The 16,011-nt window shown below is 34.7% G+C and overlaps 1 pseudogene across 1 annotated transcript in view; it reads right to left on the bottom strand.

Annotated features, from left to right (window-relative positions):
• Window positions 1-15,991, bottom strand: part of LOC149792157 (uncharacterized) — a 98,928-nt pseudogene extending 82,937 nt beyond the window's left edge. The window contains exons 1-2 of the transcript XR_016423313.1: window positions 15,855-15,991; window positions 8,064-10,484 (exon numbers count right to left, since the gene is read on the bottom strand). The product of XR_016423313.1 is annotated as an uncharacterized LOC149792157 (transcript). The remainder of the gene's footprint in view (window positions 1-8,063; window positions 10,485-15,854) is intronic.
• Between the last annotated feature and the right edge of the window lie 20 nt (window positions 15,992-16,011).

Here is a 16,011-nt window from a genome sequence, read left to right as displayed (position 1 = left end):
ATTGTACACATGTATAATAATTAAACAAAGAGTACTGTAAATTGAGTTACGCTATAGCTATGTATAAATATTAAATAAGAGTACTGTAAATGAAGTTGTACTATAGGTACAGATGTATAACCATTAAAAGAGAGTACTGCAAATGGAGTTGTACCATATGTACACATGCATAACCAGTAAACAAGAGTACTGTAAATGGAGTTACACTATAGGTACACATGTATAATCATCAAACAAGAGTACTGTGACTGGCATATTATGTCATATGTTGCATAGACCTCTATGTAGGTTAACAGAAAGTCTAGGTCACCTTTGTGATGTAGCACTAATGCTACTGTGTGGAAACCATGTTTTGTTTCAGTTAGTAACCATGACTGATGACCTTTAACACTCTGACCCCAAATCAACAGCCTCATTCCTGATGTGCAAACATTTCACAAAGTTTGATTCAGGTATGTCATGCAGAATGTTAATGTGCACAATCCATAAAACTGCTTTAAGTCAGTAACCCTTACCTTTGACCTCTACACACAAGACAGAGAACTGTGTGGAGAAACCCTTTTTCTTCATTTAGCATTGCTGTTTGTTTTGGTTCAAAGACTGTGGCAGTGAGGCTGTTTATTTTGATTCAGACACTGACTGACACTTTTGTTGCTGCTTATTTTGGTTCAGACACTGTCTGCCACAGTGAGGCTGTTTATTTTGGTTCAGACATTGACTGCCACAGTGAGGCTGTTTATTTTGGTTCAGACATTGACTTCCACAGTGAGGCCGTTTATTCTGGTTCAGACAATGACAGCCACAGTGAGGCTGTTTAGTTTGGTTCAGACACTGACTGCCAGTGTGGCTGCTTATTTTGGCTTACAATGATGGCCCCAGCATGACTATTCTGCACTGACTGCCACAGTGCAGCATTCAGGTAGATACAGATATCCCATTATAAACAATTTCACTATTGTACTTATGATTATTAGTTCTTTTAAATTTATACCAAAAATCTTCAAAAACATTATTCTGAATTAAAATCAATTCACATTAATCTTAAAAAATTACACATTTACATTTCCCACATGAAGACATGTTCTTTATGTCATGGCCCTAGAACTGTGTTTGTGTGTGTGTGTGTGTGTGTGTGTGTGTGTGTGGATGTGGATTTTTAATCTAGCTTTAAAACATTTTCAGTCATATCATTACAATGACAGCAGCATAACAGTTTAGAGTGATGTCTAGCACTGGGGCATCATGCCACAGACATGTAGCATGATGTCCAACCCGGTCACATTATCCTGACACCAGGCCGACCAGTCCTAGCACTTAAACCACTTAATGCTGAGCACCTAGTGAGGCCGCTGCTAGTACCATTTATATAAGTCTTTGGTATGACTCAGCTGAGGTTCAAACCCACGAACTCCCACACCCAAGGCAGACACTCTTACCCATAGACCATCGTTGCATTAGAATTGTATCAGTTTGTGTCTGTATGACAGGAGTGTCATATTACAGGCACTGGTTAGGCTGTATGTACTTTAATTATCCAGAAATGTCATATCCATATTAAATTATCTTATTTATAGTACTGTAACAACTGTTTAATTGCCTAGTGGTTATCATTACTTACTTCCCATGCAAATGGTTAAGGGATTCTCAAGCAAATGCAAGCATAAAAATCACATATAATTTGCAGATGAATAGTCACTTTATCAAACTCTTCCCTGGTGTCTCATGTTTTTGAGAGCCACTGTATAAACATTTACTTTCTTAGGCTTGTTCATTTCACTACATGTACCTGTATCTTTGTAATACATTAAGTTATAGAAATATCTGTAATATCTTTTCAGGTCTGGCCTGATACTGGGAATTAAACATATATGATGAAACTGGCTGGATGCTCTCATGCAGGCAGGTGTTCCTGTCAAGTCCCCACCAGGACACATCCAATTTGTCTAGCAAAAGTCACCAATTTATACTAACAGAGAGATGAACACCACTGCTCATAGGTAAAGCCTCCATTCAACTATTCTGAGGAAGACAACAATTTTAGTTTCAAGGTATCGAAAGAATAAGGTTCAGAAACTGCACCTTATTGAACACAAAACATGATGCAACCTAGACTAACAGTTGGCAGGCTCATAGTTTACCATGAAAAGTAGTCAGATATGGTGAGTGATATAGGAATATAGGTGGCAGGTAAATACAAAATATGGACTCCAATTACCACAAAATGTTGATCTGACAGGCCTCAGACCATGATTTGCTGTCATCACTTCAGTTGACTAAAATCAGTAGCAAAAATCATACCAAGGTGGAGGGTGTGTTTCACATATAATTATTTGGAAATGTTAATAATAAAATAGTACCCTTAATGTTTAAATATATATTTAATATTGTTCAAATTGCTGTCTGCAGTGAACACAATGATAGTCTAAATGTCACCCTATTTATTTTCTTCAAGGCTATAACAGGGCCTGTTTTATTGTTTTATTTTTTGCTTTCTTGTTCTTCAAATCAGTGTTTAAATATATTTTTAATGCTATTTGAGAACCATTTTTTTTCTCCAGTAAAATCCCTTCCCTGTAGTGGAAATGGTCAGTCTGTAAGTTCTGTGGAGTACAAGGTTCTGTCTTCATAATAAACATATCTTGATATATGCAGTGTAATATAATTTTCTCCAGTATTACCTATTTTTGTTTGGGCATTTTCATTTGTTTCCTGAGTACATCAAAGTTTGAAAAAAAAAAGAGTAAAATAAACAACAATTAAAATTAATTGAAAGTAATGGAAATAAAAAGTACAACTTGTTATAGAAGTAAAGTAAAATTAGTTTTTTATTTGTTTGGGTTTTGTTTTCATTTTGTATTTGTTGTATTTATTTTTTTATAATTATTTTTAATTTTTTTGTTGTTGCGTTTTTATATATATATATAACCTTTGGTCTCACTGGACAGTTTCATATTTTGACACACACCCTTATTTTTAAGGTAGAAGGCATGAACCTAATTATCACAAGCCTAGCATTTATAACTTCACACATCTATAATGTGGTTTATATTTACTTTGAGTTAGGCTTGGAAATAGGTTGGCTTGATGGTGACTGCCTGTTACAATTAGATGAGCTTTGGAGATCAAATGCGTAACTTGGGCTGCAAATGAGCTGCCGACTTGGCTTACGTATTTATGTGTGTCTGCTACATAGGTAAATATCTAAAAATCTAGATGGTTGAGGGGTGATGAAAAGTATGCTAATTTGTTATATTACTAGTGAACTTTAATCATGCATAAGGCACATACTGATTCTTTTAGCTACCTTGTCACAGGAAAATATTCAAAATAGCTATTTCTTGTCAAAATTGAGTGTAAAATTTAGGGGTTGGTGGCAGTGTTGGTTCAGTATAAAAACCACCAGTTGCATCAGGAATTAACCTGATTACTGCAGTCAAAATCTCACATGTATGCTTTCTACAAAAATCATTACTTTGTTTTTATTTGTATTTTCAGTGTAAAATTATTCTCATTTTTCTGTTGTTGTTGTTGTTGTTGTAGGGTTTAACACCATTTTTCAGCACACGATAGGCTATACATGGCGGCCAGTATTAATGGTGGAGGAAGAACCCGGGAAAACACCGGAAATAACCACTGACCCTCGAGAAGCTACTGGCAAGCTTTCTCACATACCCACATCAGCTGAATCCGAGACTCGAACCCCCGCAGACAGAGGTGAGATGGCAGTGATCCATAACGGAAAGCGCTTTAGACCACTCGGCCACTCGGGACCCCCTCGTTTTTCTGTAATTGGTCATTGTTGGATAAAACTTCACCAGATAAATTGTCCAGTGAGACCTTAAAGGTATAAGGGTACCACCTCCGCAAGTCCAGGTGGGCAGGGCTTAAGGTGTAGGGAACATTGTATTTCAAAATAAACAACAAAACTAGCTGTGATTGGTGCATTATATAAGAGTTGTACTTTCTGTGAGGCTTTAAAAAAAGTTGTGCCTCCTGGCAGCATGTGAGATTATGTTAATTCCTATCTAGATGATATTTTGTATTTTTTATGATTTTTTTTAAATGTGGTACACATGTCTGAAACTGTGTCTGTTGTGACTAGATAACTCTTACCCCTGCCTAGTTCCAGAAGAGTTATCTCTCTAAAATGCAATGGAGTACCTGGTTTTGTCCTTGTCAAATTGACAATCTAACACTGCTCTCTAGAAAAGTGTGTGACATGCACGCTAAAGTAGGATAGAAAATATATTTATTTCTCCAAACATTAGCATTAAGGTCTATGGAAAAACAATTGGTACCGTGATACCTAAAGGGAAGAATAGCCTAGCAGTGTATCCATAGAAACGCATACATGTGGGTGGCATTTATGAACTTTACTAGTTTGATGTAGGAAAACAAATGGGTGCTGAACAGTTTTGGTCAAATATTGAAAGTTCTTTAAGAATAAAATGTATGAAATCTTCAGAAAATAGCACAAGTTGGCTTTGGATGGGGACTTTTGATAACTATAGCTATGATAGATATAGGCTTGTGTTACCTGATGCCTTTATGTCTGTGCTGTTAGCTCCTAGATTGGAATACATGCAACAAAATAAGATATGTAAACATAATATAGTTTATTTTGGCCAAATATTGACTATTTAACCTGTAAAAGATGAAAAATCATGTGTACAAAAACAGCTATCTTGTTCTTGTAAGGCATGCCATAATCCAGGATAGAGAACACTCTAAGTACACTTGCAGATAGACCACTTGTACCATGTAGGATGTTCTGGTATGAGTAATTGTAGGTACTTTATTAAAGATATGGTATTCCTACTCATTTTGATTTGAATTGCCCTGCTCTAATCATCTATTTGTGTACACTTTCCTGCCTTGAAATTGTTCATGGCGTTAGTTAAGTTCGTTTGCATTCCCTTTTGTTGAAGTAGCATGGAATACCAACAAACAAGAGCAGTTTCTTTCAGTCAGCATTTCCCACTAACACTTGTATAAGCCTAGTTATAATCTACTATTGACTTTCAATTAATTCTATTTATTTCTGTCCAGCTGTTCTTGTGGAATTTCCATGTTAGGTCCAACATTACTGATGGATAACCATTTTAGTCACACAGTGTGCATTCATTCCATTCAAATCCACAGTATTATTGAAACTTTGCATCCCATCGCCAGAATCCAGATTGGCATCAGATCATGCCTGCATGGTTATGGAAGGCTCCACTCTACATGCCGGCATTGTAGAAAATATGAACTATGTGATATGAAAGAGCCGTGTCATCTTAGAAATTAAAATTACATGAATCTTGAGGTCTCCACTAAATATAGAAGTCTAAATGTTAGGTTCTCACTTTATAAATAATGTATTTTTGGATAATTTAATTGCAATAAAGTTAATACAGGTTGTTCATGAACTCATCTATATTACATGGATAATGTATTAGAGGTTACCACACCTTATGTATATCATTCAGTTATCTCCCTTACACCAGTCATTACATTTCAAGGAAATAAAATCTCACATTTTCAGTGATTGATTATGAAAATAAAGAGAAGATTTGTGAAGTATTGTATTAATAATAATAATAATAATAACATAATAATGCTTTATTTATAGAGGGTGACTCATTAGTCAAGGACTATTCTCCCTAGAGGCCCTCTTAAGGAGAGTATAACAATGCACATTATATGAAGATGGCAATAATTACTGTTTATTTTAACATGTTTAGTATTAAAATACTAAATTCCATTATCTGTTACAAACACATACATGCTCATGATATCTTTTCTTAAATACTCTAACATTAGCCCTCAATCTTAGTATTAGTATTAGTATTAGCCCTCAATCTTGATGCAAATGTAAGTAGAAGCAATTTAATAATTTCTCACAGTAAAGTTTACAAGTTTAAAAACTGATAAAGTATGTTTTCTTTGGTCAAGGCAAGTTATGGCCTAACTTAAGCCCATTATTGTTAATTTATTATGTAGAAGAAATATACATTATATGTATTTATATTATCTAAATTATTCACCCTTTTTTATTAGATAGAAATGAACACCACTTCACCTGAAATTTGTGTACCTGTAAGAGATGTTATAGCACAGTTGCCTTTGGGCTGTCCTTGGACCTGTTGGGCCCTGCCCCATATATTTGTCCAAGGTAAGGTCATCAAACTTTCACTTCTCATTTTTCGCATGGCTGCTTTTGCCTCCTTTAATTCTTTTATCATAAGCTACCTCTCCCTTTTCGATATACACTTTCCTCCTGTTTTTAACTCCATTTGACGCACTATACTAAGTGTTTATATTGGGCATTTTTCTGTATTTTATTCCCCTAATTTCACCCACCAATCCAACATAACCACTTAGAAGCTGTGATTTACTATATTTGGTGACTGACTGGCTTACTGAATCAATTTTATTCACATTACAAAGGAGGGAAGCTTTCTATTTGTGTTACAAAGAGGATGGGTAGGTAGACCTTTGTGTGAGGACTGGTGGTTAGTGACCACATGTATCTGCAGACAGTGTAAAGTGTTCAAAGCTTATACTTTATAATAAGATTGGGTCATGTCCACCTGTCTCTGATGTTAAGTTCTGCATCTATCAAACAAATATAAATTCCTTTCTTTTAGGTGAATTGTACATTTTGAAGTAGGACAGGTACATACTATTTGGTACATTGACCTTTGACTAGTTATTACATAACATGACATAATGTGATTTATCCCATCTCACCCATGTGAAGTTCAATAAGTGCTGATATGAATAAGATATAACTCATAGTTAAAAGAATTCATTTTATTTCAAAAAATGATTTTGCTAGTGAAGCAAAAGTATGAAAACAATAGTTTAAAACAGCTCAATGACATTTCTATACACATTCATATAAGACATAGCTTAGTGCCTCATAAAATTGTTTCTCACAAGTGAGACTAAGTACATTTGTAACTTATACAGTCCTGAACTATTTCATAGATTATTGGAAAAAATAAGGTTTGCTTAGGCATAACGGTACCAATTGTGCAAGTCCAGGTGGGCAGGGCTTAAGGTGTAGGGAACATTGTATTTCGAAATAAACAACAAAACTAGCTGTGATTGGTGCATTATATAAGAGTTGTACTTTCTGTTAGGCTTAAAAAATGTTGTGCCTCCTGGCAACATGTGAGATTGTGTTAATTTCTACCTAGATGATATTTTGTATTTTTTATGATTTTTTTAAAATGTGGTACACATGTCTGAAACTGTGTCTGTTGTGACTAGATAACTCTTACCCTTGTCTAGTTCCAGCAGAGTTATCTCTCTTAAATGCAATGGCGTACCTGGTTTTGTCCTTGTCAAATTGACAATCTAACACTGCTCTCTAGAAAAGTGTGTGACATGCACGTTAAAGTAGGATAGAAAATATATTTATTTCTCCAAACATTAGCATTAAGGTCTATGGAAAAACAATTGGTACCGTGATACCTAAAGTTTTATTTATTCCGGCTTGTTCCGGTTTGTTCCGGTAAATGGTATACCCCGTACACAGGTGTGTTCCGGAAAGATTTGCATCCAGCAAAATTGTACATTGTATTAACAGCTGACATCACTCCCACATATCGTCCATAAGCATCAGCACAAGTTTGGCGGTTGATTTATCGTACTGATTTTATACCAATCGAACGGCTACCGAGTGAACAGCCCTTTCAAAATGTTGGTAAACAGTAGCCGTTCGAATAGACACTTCCAATCTGGTATTCTGCATACGGAAACTTAAATGTGTAAGGAAACTATTTTTCTCGTCCACGTTATACCTCTTTGAAGAAAATAAACACTAAGATAAAAAGGAAGCAGACTTTATTGGGACAATTTGACCATCTGCGCACAGTATTTGCAATGTAGCTTGAACACTGAGGGTTGTCAAATCGAAAGTGAACCCTTCGTCCAGTTACAATTGTGTCCCTTTCACTATTATAACTAAATCTATATAGACCCAACATATTACATAAGTTGTTCAAAGTTGTTTTCTGCCTTTGCAATAAATAATTTAATACACGCTGTCAAGAAAGTCTCGTTGTACTTACTCGACGGTGTTTTTTCCTTGCTTGCGACTCCTGCGGTATCAAGGTATTCGAAATTTTCGGCATTTTTCTACATAGCGCCACCTATCGTGTGATTAACTTATAACATTATACACTAGACAACATGCGCCATGGTCACAAATACTCTGCAGTATGTTGATTTACTATTCAATTTTGGATATTATCCCTACGCCGACCAACTCTGACGTCACGTCTGTATGTTAAGAGAAACAAAACAGTTTCAAACACGTGGTCCCATTACTGGACGACCATAACTTACTATAGCCTGACTATACCTGCTCGTTTGTTTGTAACACCCACCCACCTACCCTCAGATTTAAAAAACAAAACAAATGGAAAAGCATAAATGAGATATAAAAAAGATGCACAGAATAGTATCAGTTCATTAGTTGATTTATAATTTTTAACCTGGTTATGACCAGAGAGCCCTTAACTCCGTTATCGTCTGCGCGTTTCATACCAAACGGAAGTCTTCAGTGTAAAAGGCGACCTTGCTTAACGGTCATTTCCAGTTCCTGGTCAAGTCTATTTTCAGCGACAGTGAAAAATAAAGCTTTCTACGAAAAATGAAAATAAAAGGTCAAAAATTCAAACCAAAGCCTCTAACTAAAACCAAGAGTTTCTCTGATTGGGTTACTTTACCTTTTGTCGTTCGTGTTTTTCAAAATTTTGTTTACCCACGACATCTATTTGTGGTCATACCCTCTCTGCTGCTGTAATGTGTGAGTAATTAAATTATTATTATTATTATATCAGTCTCTCAACCATATATTTTATCAAGACCTATACGATATCGCGATCGAGGATCATTCAAATGTATTGTTAAAAACCAGTGTGGGGTAGAATGTGCTTTTGAAAAGAGGTTTTTGAACTTAATCACGTCCTTATCTCCTGAACACCAAGTATGATGAATATTTCGCGGAGTATGTGTATCGACTCCATTAAACACAACTGAAGTTATCTCTGATCACTTTAGGTATTTGTGTATATCGCTGAGTAAAATAAATCACGTCTGTGTTTTTACGTCTGCCTCGAGAAAATATTCTAGCTTTATCTGATTGTTTGTCCAGCATTACATCATCGTATACCACGAGGTTATTAATAAATCCATAGAGGTCATCTACAGATGGGGCTTCATCAATATCGGTGATAAAATCAATAATATCATTACTATCTTCGTCCAACAATTTTGCATTTTCATTAAAATCTTTTAAGTACATCGTAACATCTCTGATCATCAACTGTCGGAGCCACTAAATATGACTTATCCCACCTGAGCAATCTCATTATCAGATTAAGCAACAATTGCGTCTTACCAGACACAGATGGACCTATGATAATTGCTCTGATATAATTTGGTAGCTATGGATGATGCTTGACTGGCTCTTGCTTTCGTGTCGCTGAGAAATCAATGACATCCATGTTATACAAATATAATAAATACTATGGATTTATATTGTGTTCGATGTAGAGCATCCACCCCCACAAGTGGATTAACAACAATAATAACAAAAGATAAATAGTGTGCATTTTCAGGTAAATATGTGAAATGTGGTACAAATAAATATTAATTTATTTTGTCTCATATGAAAACAGGTGGTGATACCGCTACTTCGTTAGGAAAATTACCAGGAACTCCATGGGCTAAAGACCCAAGAGAAAAACATCTTCCAGGATATAATTATTGTGGTCCTGGAACTCTGCTTGATATCCCGACTTGACGAGTGAGATCAAACAAGACCCGGAGAGTATCCAGTAATGATCAAGATGTCATGTTCGTGATGTAGCTTATAAAAGTCCAGATTTCAAACAACGACATATTGCAGATGTGAAGTTGATTCATTCGTTAAATTCCATTAAAAAAAAAGAAATCTTTCAGAGAATCATTAGCTATTGGCTGGTAAGATATGTGATGAAAGGTAAATTTGTATTAGGAGCCGGTAATTAATCAACCGATTATTATAAAACAATGGAATCGATTTATTATAGCCCAAGAGGATATGGGAGGGGTAGAGCACCGCTTAGTAAACTCGCTGATGCAGCAAAATGTTGCACGTTATGTTGCTGCAAACTGGTTAGCACGACAGGCAATATATCAATTTATGTGACACCACCTAAAAAAATTCCACATGCACATTTTGATGTCGGCAATCCTAATGAAGTTCATCAAGCAGATATTTTATTTTTGCCACTCGATACTATTAAAATTGGTAGACGTCAATCACGTACATACAAATACGCGTTGACTCTCCTTGAAGTTGCAAGTAGATATAAGGCAGCAGAGCTGTTATCAGCTAAAACAACAACTGAAGTTTCTTCTGTTTTTGAACGAATTTATCAGCGAGGACCCTTGCGATGGTAACAGTTGATCCTGGCAAGGAATTTCTTGGTGCAACATCATCTCTGGTGGAGAAAAAAAAAAAACATAACGTCAAAATCAGAAGAGGACATACTGCAATTCATCGTGATCAGGCAATTGTTGAAGGGATAAATCGAACATTTGCTGAGCGGTTATTTGGATATCAATATGCAAAGGAAATAATTCAGAAAGATATAAGATCTCGCGAATGGGTTGCAAGATTACCAAGTGTGATAGCTGCATTAAATAATGAAATTACTCGTGCAGCTTATATGAAACCCGTTAATGCAATTACAAAAACACATATACCACTACAACGACATGACTTTTCAAAACAACGAGCACTAATTAATGTTACTGTAAGATATGTATGTGAACTTGAAGGTGGTAAAAAAAAGAGCGACTGATCTTATTTGGAGTATTACGACACATAAAATAACCAGCGTGGTAAGATCCACGGGTAGACCTGCAATCTATAGATTAGATTCAATTGCTCCTCAACGTAGATTTGTACGCGAAAAATTACAATTCCTGAAGACACACAATTACCACCGCATTCATTCTTGTAAACTAGCACCTCGACATTGTTTACATTCAAGACAGGTCAGCATTACATTTCTTGGATTATTATCTGAATATTGTTACAACATTACTGTGTTAGAACTCGCACAATGATTATTCTGTCGTTGTTTCAATGTCATTATAAATTGAGCGTCAAGATCAAAGTCACTCTTATTGATTTGGTCAGATTGTTTATAACTAATATTTTTCTTACTACATCGTTATCAATAACATCGCTATTACCAGCAGTTTCTGTGAAGTCTATGACAATTCCCCGCAGCTGAGATATTCTTCTGACTCGAGATACTGCGAGATAAACTAAGTTTGACCAGATTATCGACGATCCAAACCTTTGTATCAGAGATGGTTAATTCGTGTGACCAATGAATTATTATTGCGTATCTTAGTGTCCCTGGAGTTTAGTCCATAGTTAACGCGCAGTCAACAACACTGACAGGAACTAAACCAATATCATTTAATACAAGATTTCGTTTTTCTGACGATCCTGGTATATCAACGTCGATATTTTGTCGTCGGATATCTGCTGGTCGATAACGCAATGGTACGGGTAGATTTGAATTTTTTTCTTTATGTAACATAAATAACTGTTGTTGAAGTGTATCACGAACTATCTTTCTACTTGCAACTATCAAATCAACTGGTCTCCATAAATTCTAAATATTGTTAATAGGAGTTTCAGCAATTATTTCACGCATTGAATTGAATCTTACTCGGTTCTAGTCTGATTAATTTCTAAAACTCTCTTAATTCTGGATCAAGTGCCCTATTATCATCAGTTATTTCTTCATACTTATCTACAAAATTCCTCATCCATTTAGGTCGAGACAATCCAAGAAAAGGCGGTGGTTGACCATGATCGCCACACATTATTTCAGCAGTATTTTGTGTCCATAATCAATCAATAAATATTTTTAACGTTTCTAATGAAACGGTGCATATCTAATCCAAAACAATAATCCTTGGAAAATATTGATCGCCCATTCATTCATGATGTCCAAATCGCTCAAAATACTTAGAACACTCTCCCATACCAAGAAAACTTCCGTGATAACATGCAGCCATATCAACCGAAATAACATCTTTATAATCGTATTCACTGTTCCATAATTCACTGCGTCCGTATTCGACTCAACTGCGTTTATTTCAAGAAAATCCAATCGTGTTGGTTTCAATTAATTTTTTCTCTCTAGCAAAATAAGCAGCAGCTGACGGAACGGTAAAACAATTACTCAGCAATTGTTCAGCATCGTCATGGGTATATTTCAGCGCAAGATTTTTCATTTCTTCATGGAGAGATTCTGTGCGACAAATATCTCCACTAGGCCGTACAAATTGATAATAGTTTCCATTATCTGAACTTTGAAACAGCCACACGGATACAGGATCATTATTACTTATTTCGTTAATAAAATCAAATATATCTCCTTGGTAAAATTTAACAATTCGATTTCGTGGAAATATTGGTACTGCATTAGTCCACGCATGCGCATTATGATCATTAATTTCAATAAGAGCTCCTTTCGATTTATACTTTGATTTGTATAAAATCTCTTCGGTTATCGTTCTTACTCTTATTGGGAATTTTAATGTCTTTCCTAATTCAGCAACAACATTTATTGTAGCTCCTTTATCCTAGACTGATTCAGCCCATTTATTTTTTCACGTCGCTGACCTGTTTGTTTATTTCCACGTATTGCGTTTGTAAAATGTTCCGTTACTCGTTCGGCTACACAATTTAACCTTGAAAATGTCATCAGTTTTAGATCATGAACGCTGGGTTTTTCATTCAGCGGATAAATAGCATAAATAACCGCGATTACAGGATACGCTCTTTCAGAATACGGTTTGTTAATCCCAGTCAACATTCATGGTTTGGAATGTTTACTTAATAAGGCGATTTTTTCATTATAAAAAACAATAACGTTTGTCAATGATAATCCAAGTATCGTCTGCTTCCTTAATAAACTTTACTCTAAAACAATATCTTTGATTGTCAAGATAATTAATAATCGTCGCCGCTCTTTGGTCGTTCATTGTAGCATCGACACCATTGGTGTTGCGAATGATTTTAAATGTTCACCACGCATGAGTTGCGCCATTTATGCGAAATTCTTTTCTAGCATTACGAATACATTTAGTCATAGTTTCCGTCAAATCAACCAGAGCTCGTCTTAGTGGGTCAGATGTTATTTTAACAAGATCGAATCTATATTCAGATGGTTTAATGTTAATCGCTGATAATAACTCTTCCATATTATAATTAAGATATATATATATATATATATATATATATATATATATATATATATATATATATATATATATATATATATATATATATATATATATAATGATTAAAATAAAGAATAAATGCAAATAGCTTATGATTGTAGGAGGTACTTGCGGTGTAAATATATATATAAAATTATATCCTTGCTGGGCCTGATTGAATTTTTCAAGATCTAGATGATAGCTGCCATCATTTGCATCACATGCAAGATTAATTGCGATTGTCGAAGTTATATTAACAATTTCTGCTGAAATATGACGACATCTACCGTGCATATCATTGTTATGTTTAAAAATAATTGCTGGTGGTGCTATTTTTCTCCACGACTCAACAATTTCTGGAAAGTTTTCATTGATAAGATCGTTGACTGTTTTTTTTTTTAGCTCATCAGTTCTAAATTCTGGCATTACAAATGTTGATAATGTTTCTTTAGTTATTTTATAATGACTGATAAATATTGTCGACTTATATAAAAATTTGATGATTTGCTGATTAATAAACTCAAAATCGGATATAACCTGAATTAAAAGTGTATTGTTTCATTAATCTGTTGTTTTTCATCATTATTATAATATTGTATAATACTGGAAAATAAATTTCGTAGATCACCGAGTACGCATGCGTGTTCATATTTTACATCGTCGGAAAATAATTTAATAAATTTTTTGTCAGCAACAAAATTACTATTATCAGGTGAATTAAAATAATCTATCTCATTATTCAATATAAATACGATCAGTAATATGATCACTGTATTTCCATATAGTTTTTTGATATTCTGGAATTTTTATAAATTTTTTCTCAAATGTGATAAAATCTCGTTGATGTTCTTGCGGTCCTTTATACTCAGGTGCTATTTCAGACCATCTAATTGATTATTGATAAATATCTAAAACATAATCTTGCGAATTTATTTTTGTCGCAGCTGATAAAGTTGGTTGCTGAACAGAGATAGCTAAAAAAAATATTCTCCAGTTATAGACCTAATTCTGAACTGGAATTCATCACTGATTTGTTCAAGTTGAAAATTACCTGTTGGAATTATGATAACTTGCCAATCGGGAGTTCCATCATCTTTATTTTTGTTTGCAAATACAAGCAAATATTTGCTGCTAATCCACAGAAAGATTTTGATCTAATATTTGGCCAGCTGTAATATACTCGTAATTAGGCTAGCGCTGTTTCTTTCGCTGGAAGTGCAGCTGGAAAGTTAACGCTAAATTCAGGATTATTGGAACTTACTAATATCATTGTTGTTTTTGACGGGGCTGTATTAATTACAATATGCTGGAGTAATTCGTTCGGCATCACTGATTTGTTCAAGTTGAAAATTACCTGTTGGAATTATGATAACTTGCCAATCGGGAGTTCCATCATCTTTATTCTTGTTTCCTGATTATCAGTCTTTTAATCCAATGAACAATAGCATGTATCTAAGAATGTTCCCTTTGGCATGAAAATAAAAAACAACAAAAGAAGATTGGAAATTAAATAACTAAGAATAACTATAAATATCGTTTACTGTTAATATATGGTTTAACGGAAAAGGTAGAAGGCGCTCAAATGAAGGCTCAGGTTCAAACAGAGTAACTCTGGAGTTTAGGAATAGCACAGCATAACATGGGACTCTGAGTATGCGACTAACTCAATCACGTTTTTGAAAAGCATAGCAACAAGGTTGGACTCTGAGTATGCTACTACCCCAATCACGTTTTAAATATTACAATATAATATGAGACTCAGTGTGGGGCTACCTCAATTATGTTTTAAATACCGCAAAATAATGTGCGACTCCGAGTATGCGAATACATATGTGTACTGTGACATAAGCGGTAAAGGAAAAACGTTCACAAAAGACATCGGAACTACTCGGATTGACTTGGATAGTTTAGACAGGTTGTCGCAAAGAGAGAAAATACACGTGTGTATGACGCGTGGTATTGCGTATTTCAGCGTAAATCTAAATGCTAATTTTTGGATAGATTTTTATGTACTTACCTTTTGTTTCTGTCATTTTTGTGAACAACTTTGTTTTTTGTCGAACAAAGCAATTTGTTACTGGAGCCGTTTCTAATATCTACCGAACTGCTATCTTACCTCGCATTTCTTCATATATAATTCATTCTGAGGGAATGTACACTGTATGATTAAAGCTAGCCAAACATTGTCTTATTTTTCTCCTTTTTTCAAGACAAGAATCGCATTTTTTTTTAAAGAGAACATATGCAGGAGTCAATTATGTTCGTTTCTATAACACTAACTTACTGTGAATTTGATTATTTTCACATGCATCAATACTTTCCAAAATCAAAATTTCCTTCGCACTTACATTTATGAACTGGGAAATGGTCATACTGTTTTCCACATACAAAAGACTATTATGTTTCCATAGACAAAAGTCCTACTGTTTCCGTAGAAAATCATTGTTTGTTAGGTCTTTAATTCGTACCTTTTTAACAAGTACGAAATCCACAAATTGGTGCACTACAAATATAGTTGAGTCCACAACGATATCTGAAATGAATCCATATTATTTACGTACCAGCAATTTATTAGTATCGTTGTTCAAAGATTTTCAGCTTTCAGTAACATACTAATTTCAGTCTGGGGCGATGTTTCCTTCTGACAGTCAGATGCAAATTAACTAAGAAAAAAAGATTACATATTGCATTATTATACACCAGTCTTCAGATGGTATA

This window comes from Sinohyriopsis cumingii, chromosome 9 (genome assembly GCF_028554795.1).
Source record: "Sinohyriopsis cumingii isolate HCF-2022 chromosome 9, ASM2855479v2, whole genome shotgun sequence".
In the NCBI taxonomy this organism is placed as follows: Eukaryota; Metazoa; Mollusca; class Bivalvia; order Unionida; family Unionidae; genus Sinohyriopsis; species Sinohyriopsis cumingii.
This window is presented reverse-complemented; position numbering and strand designations above follow the sequence as displayed.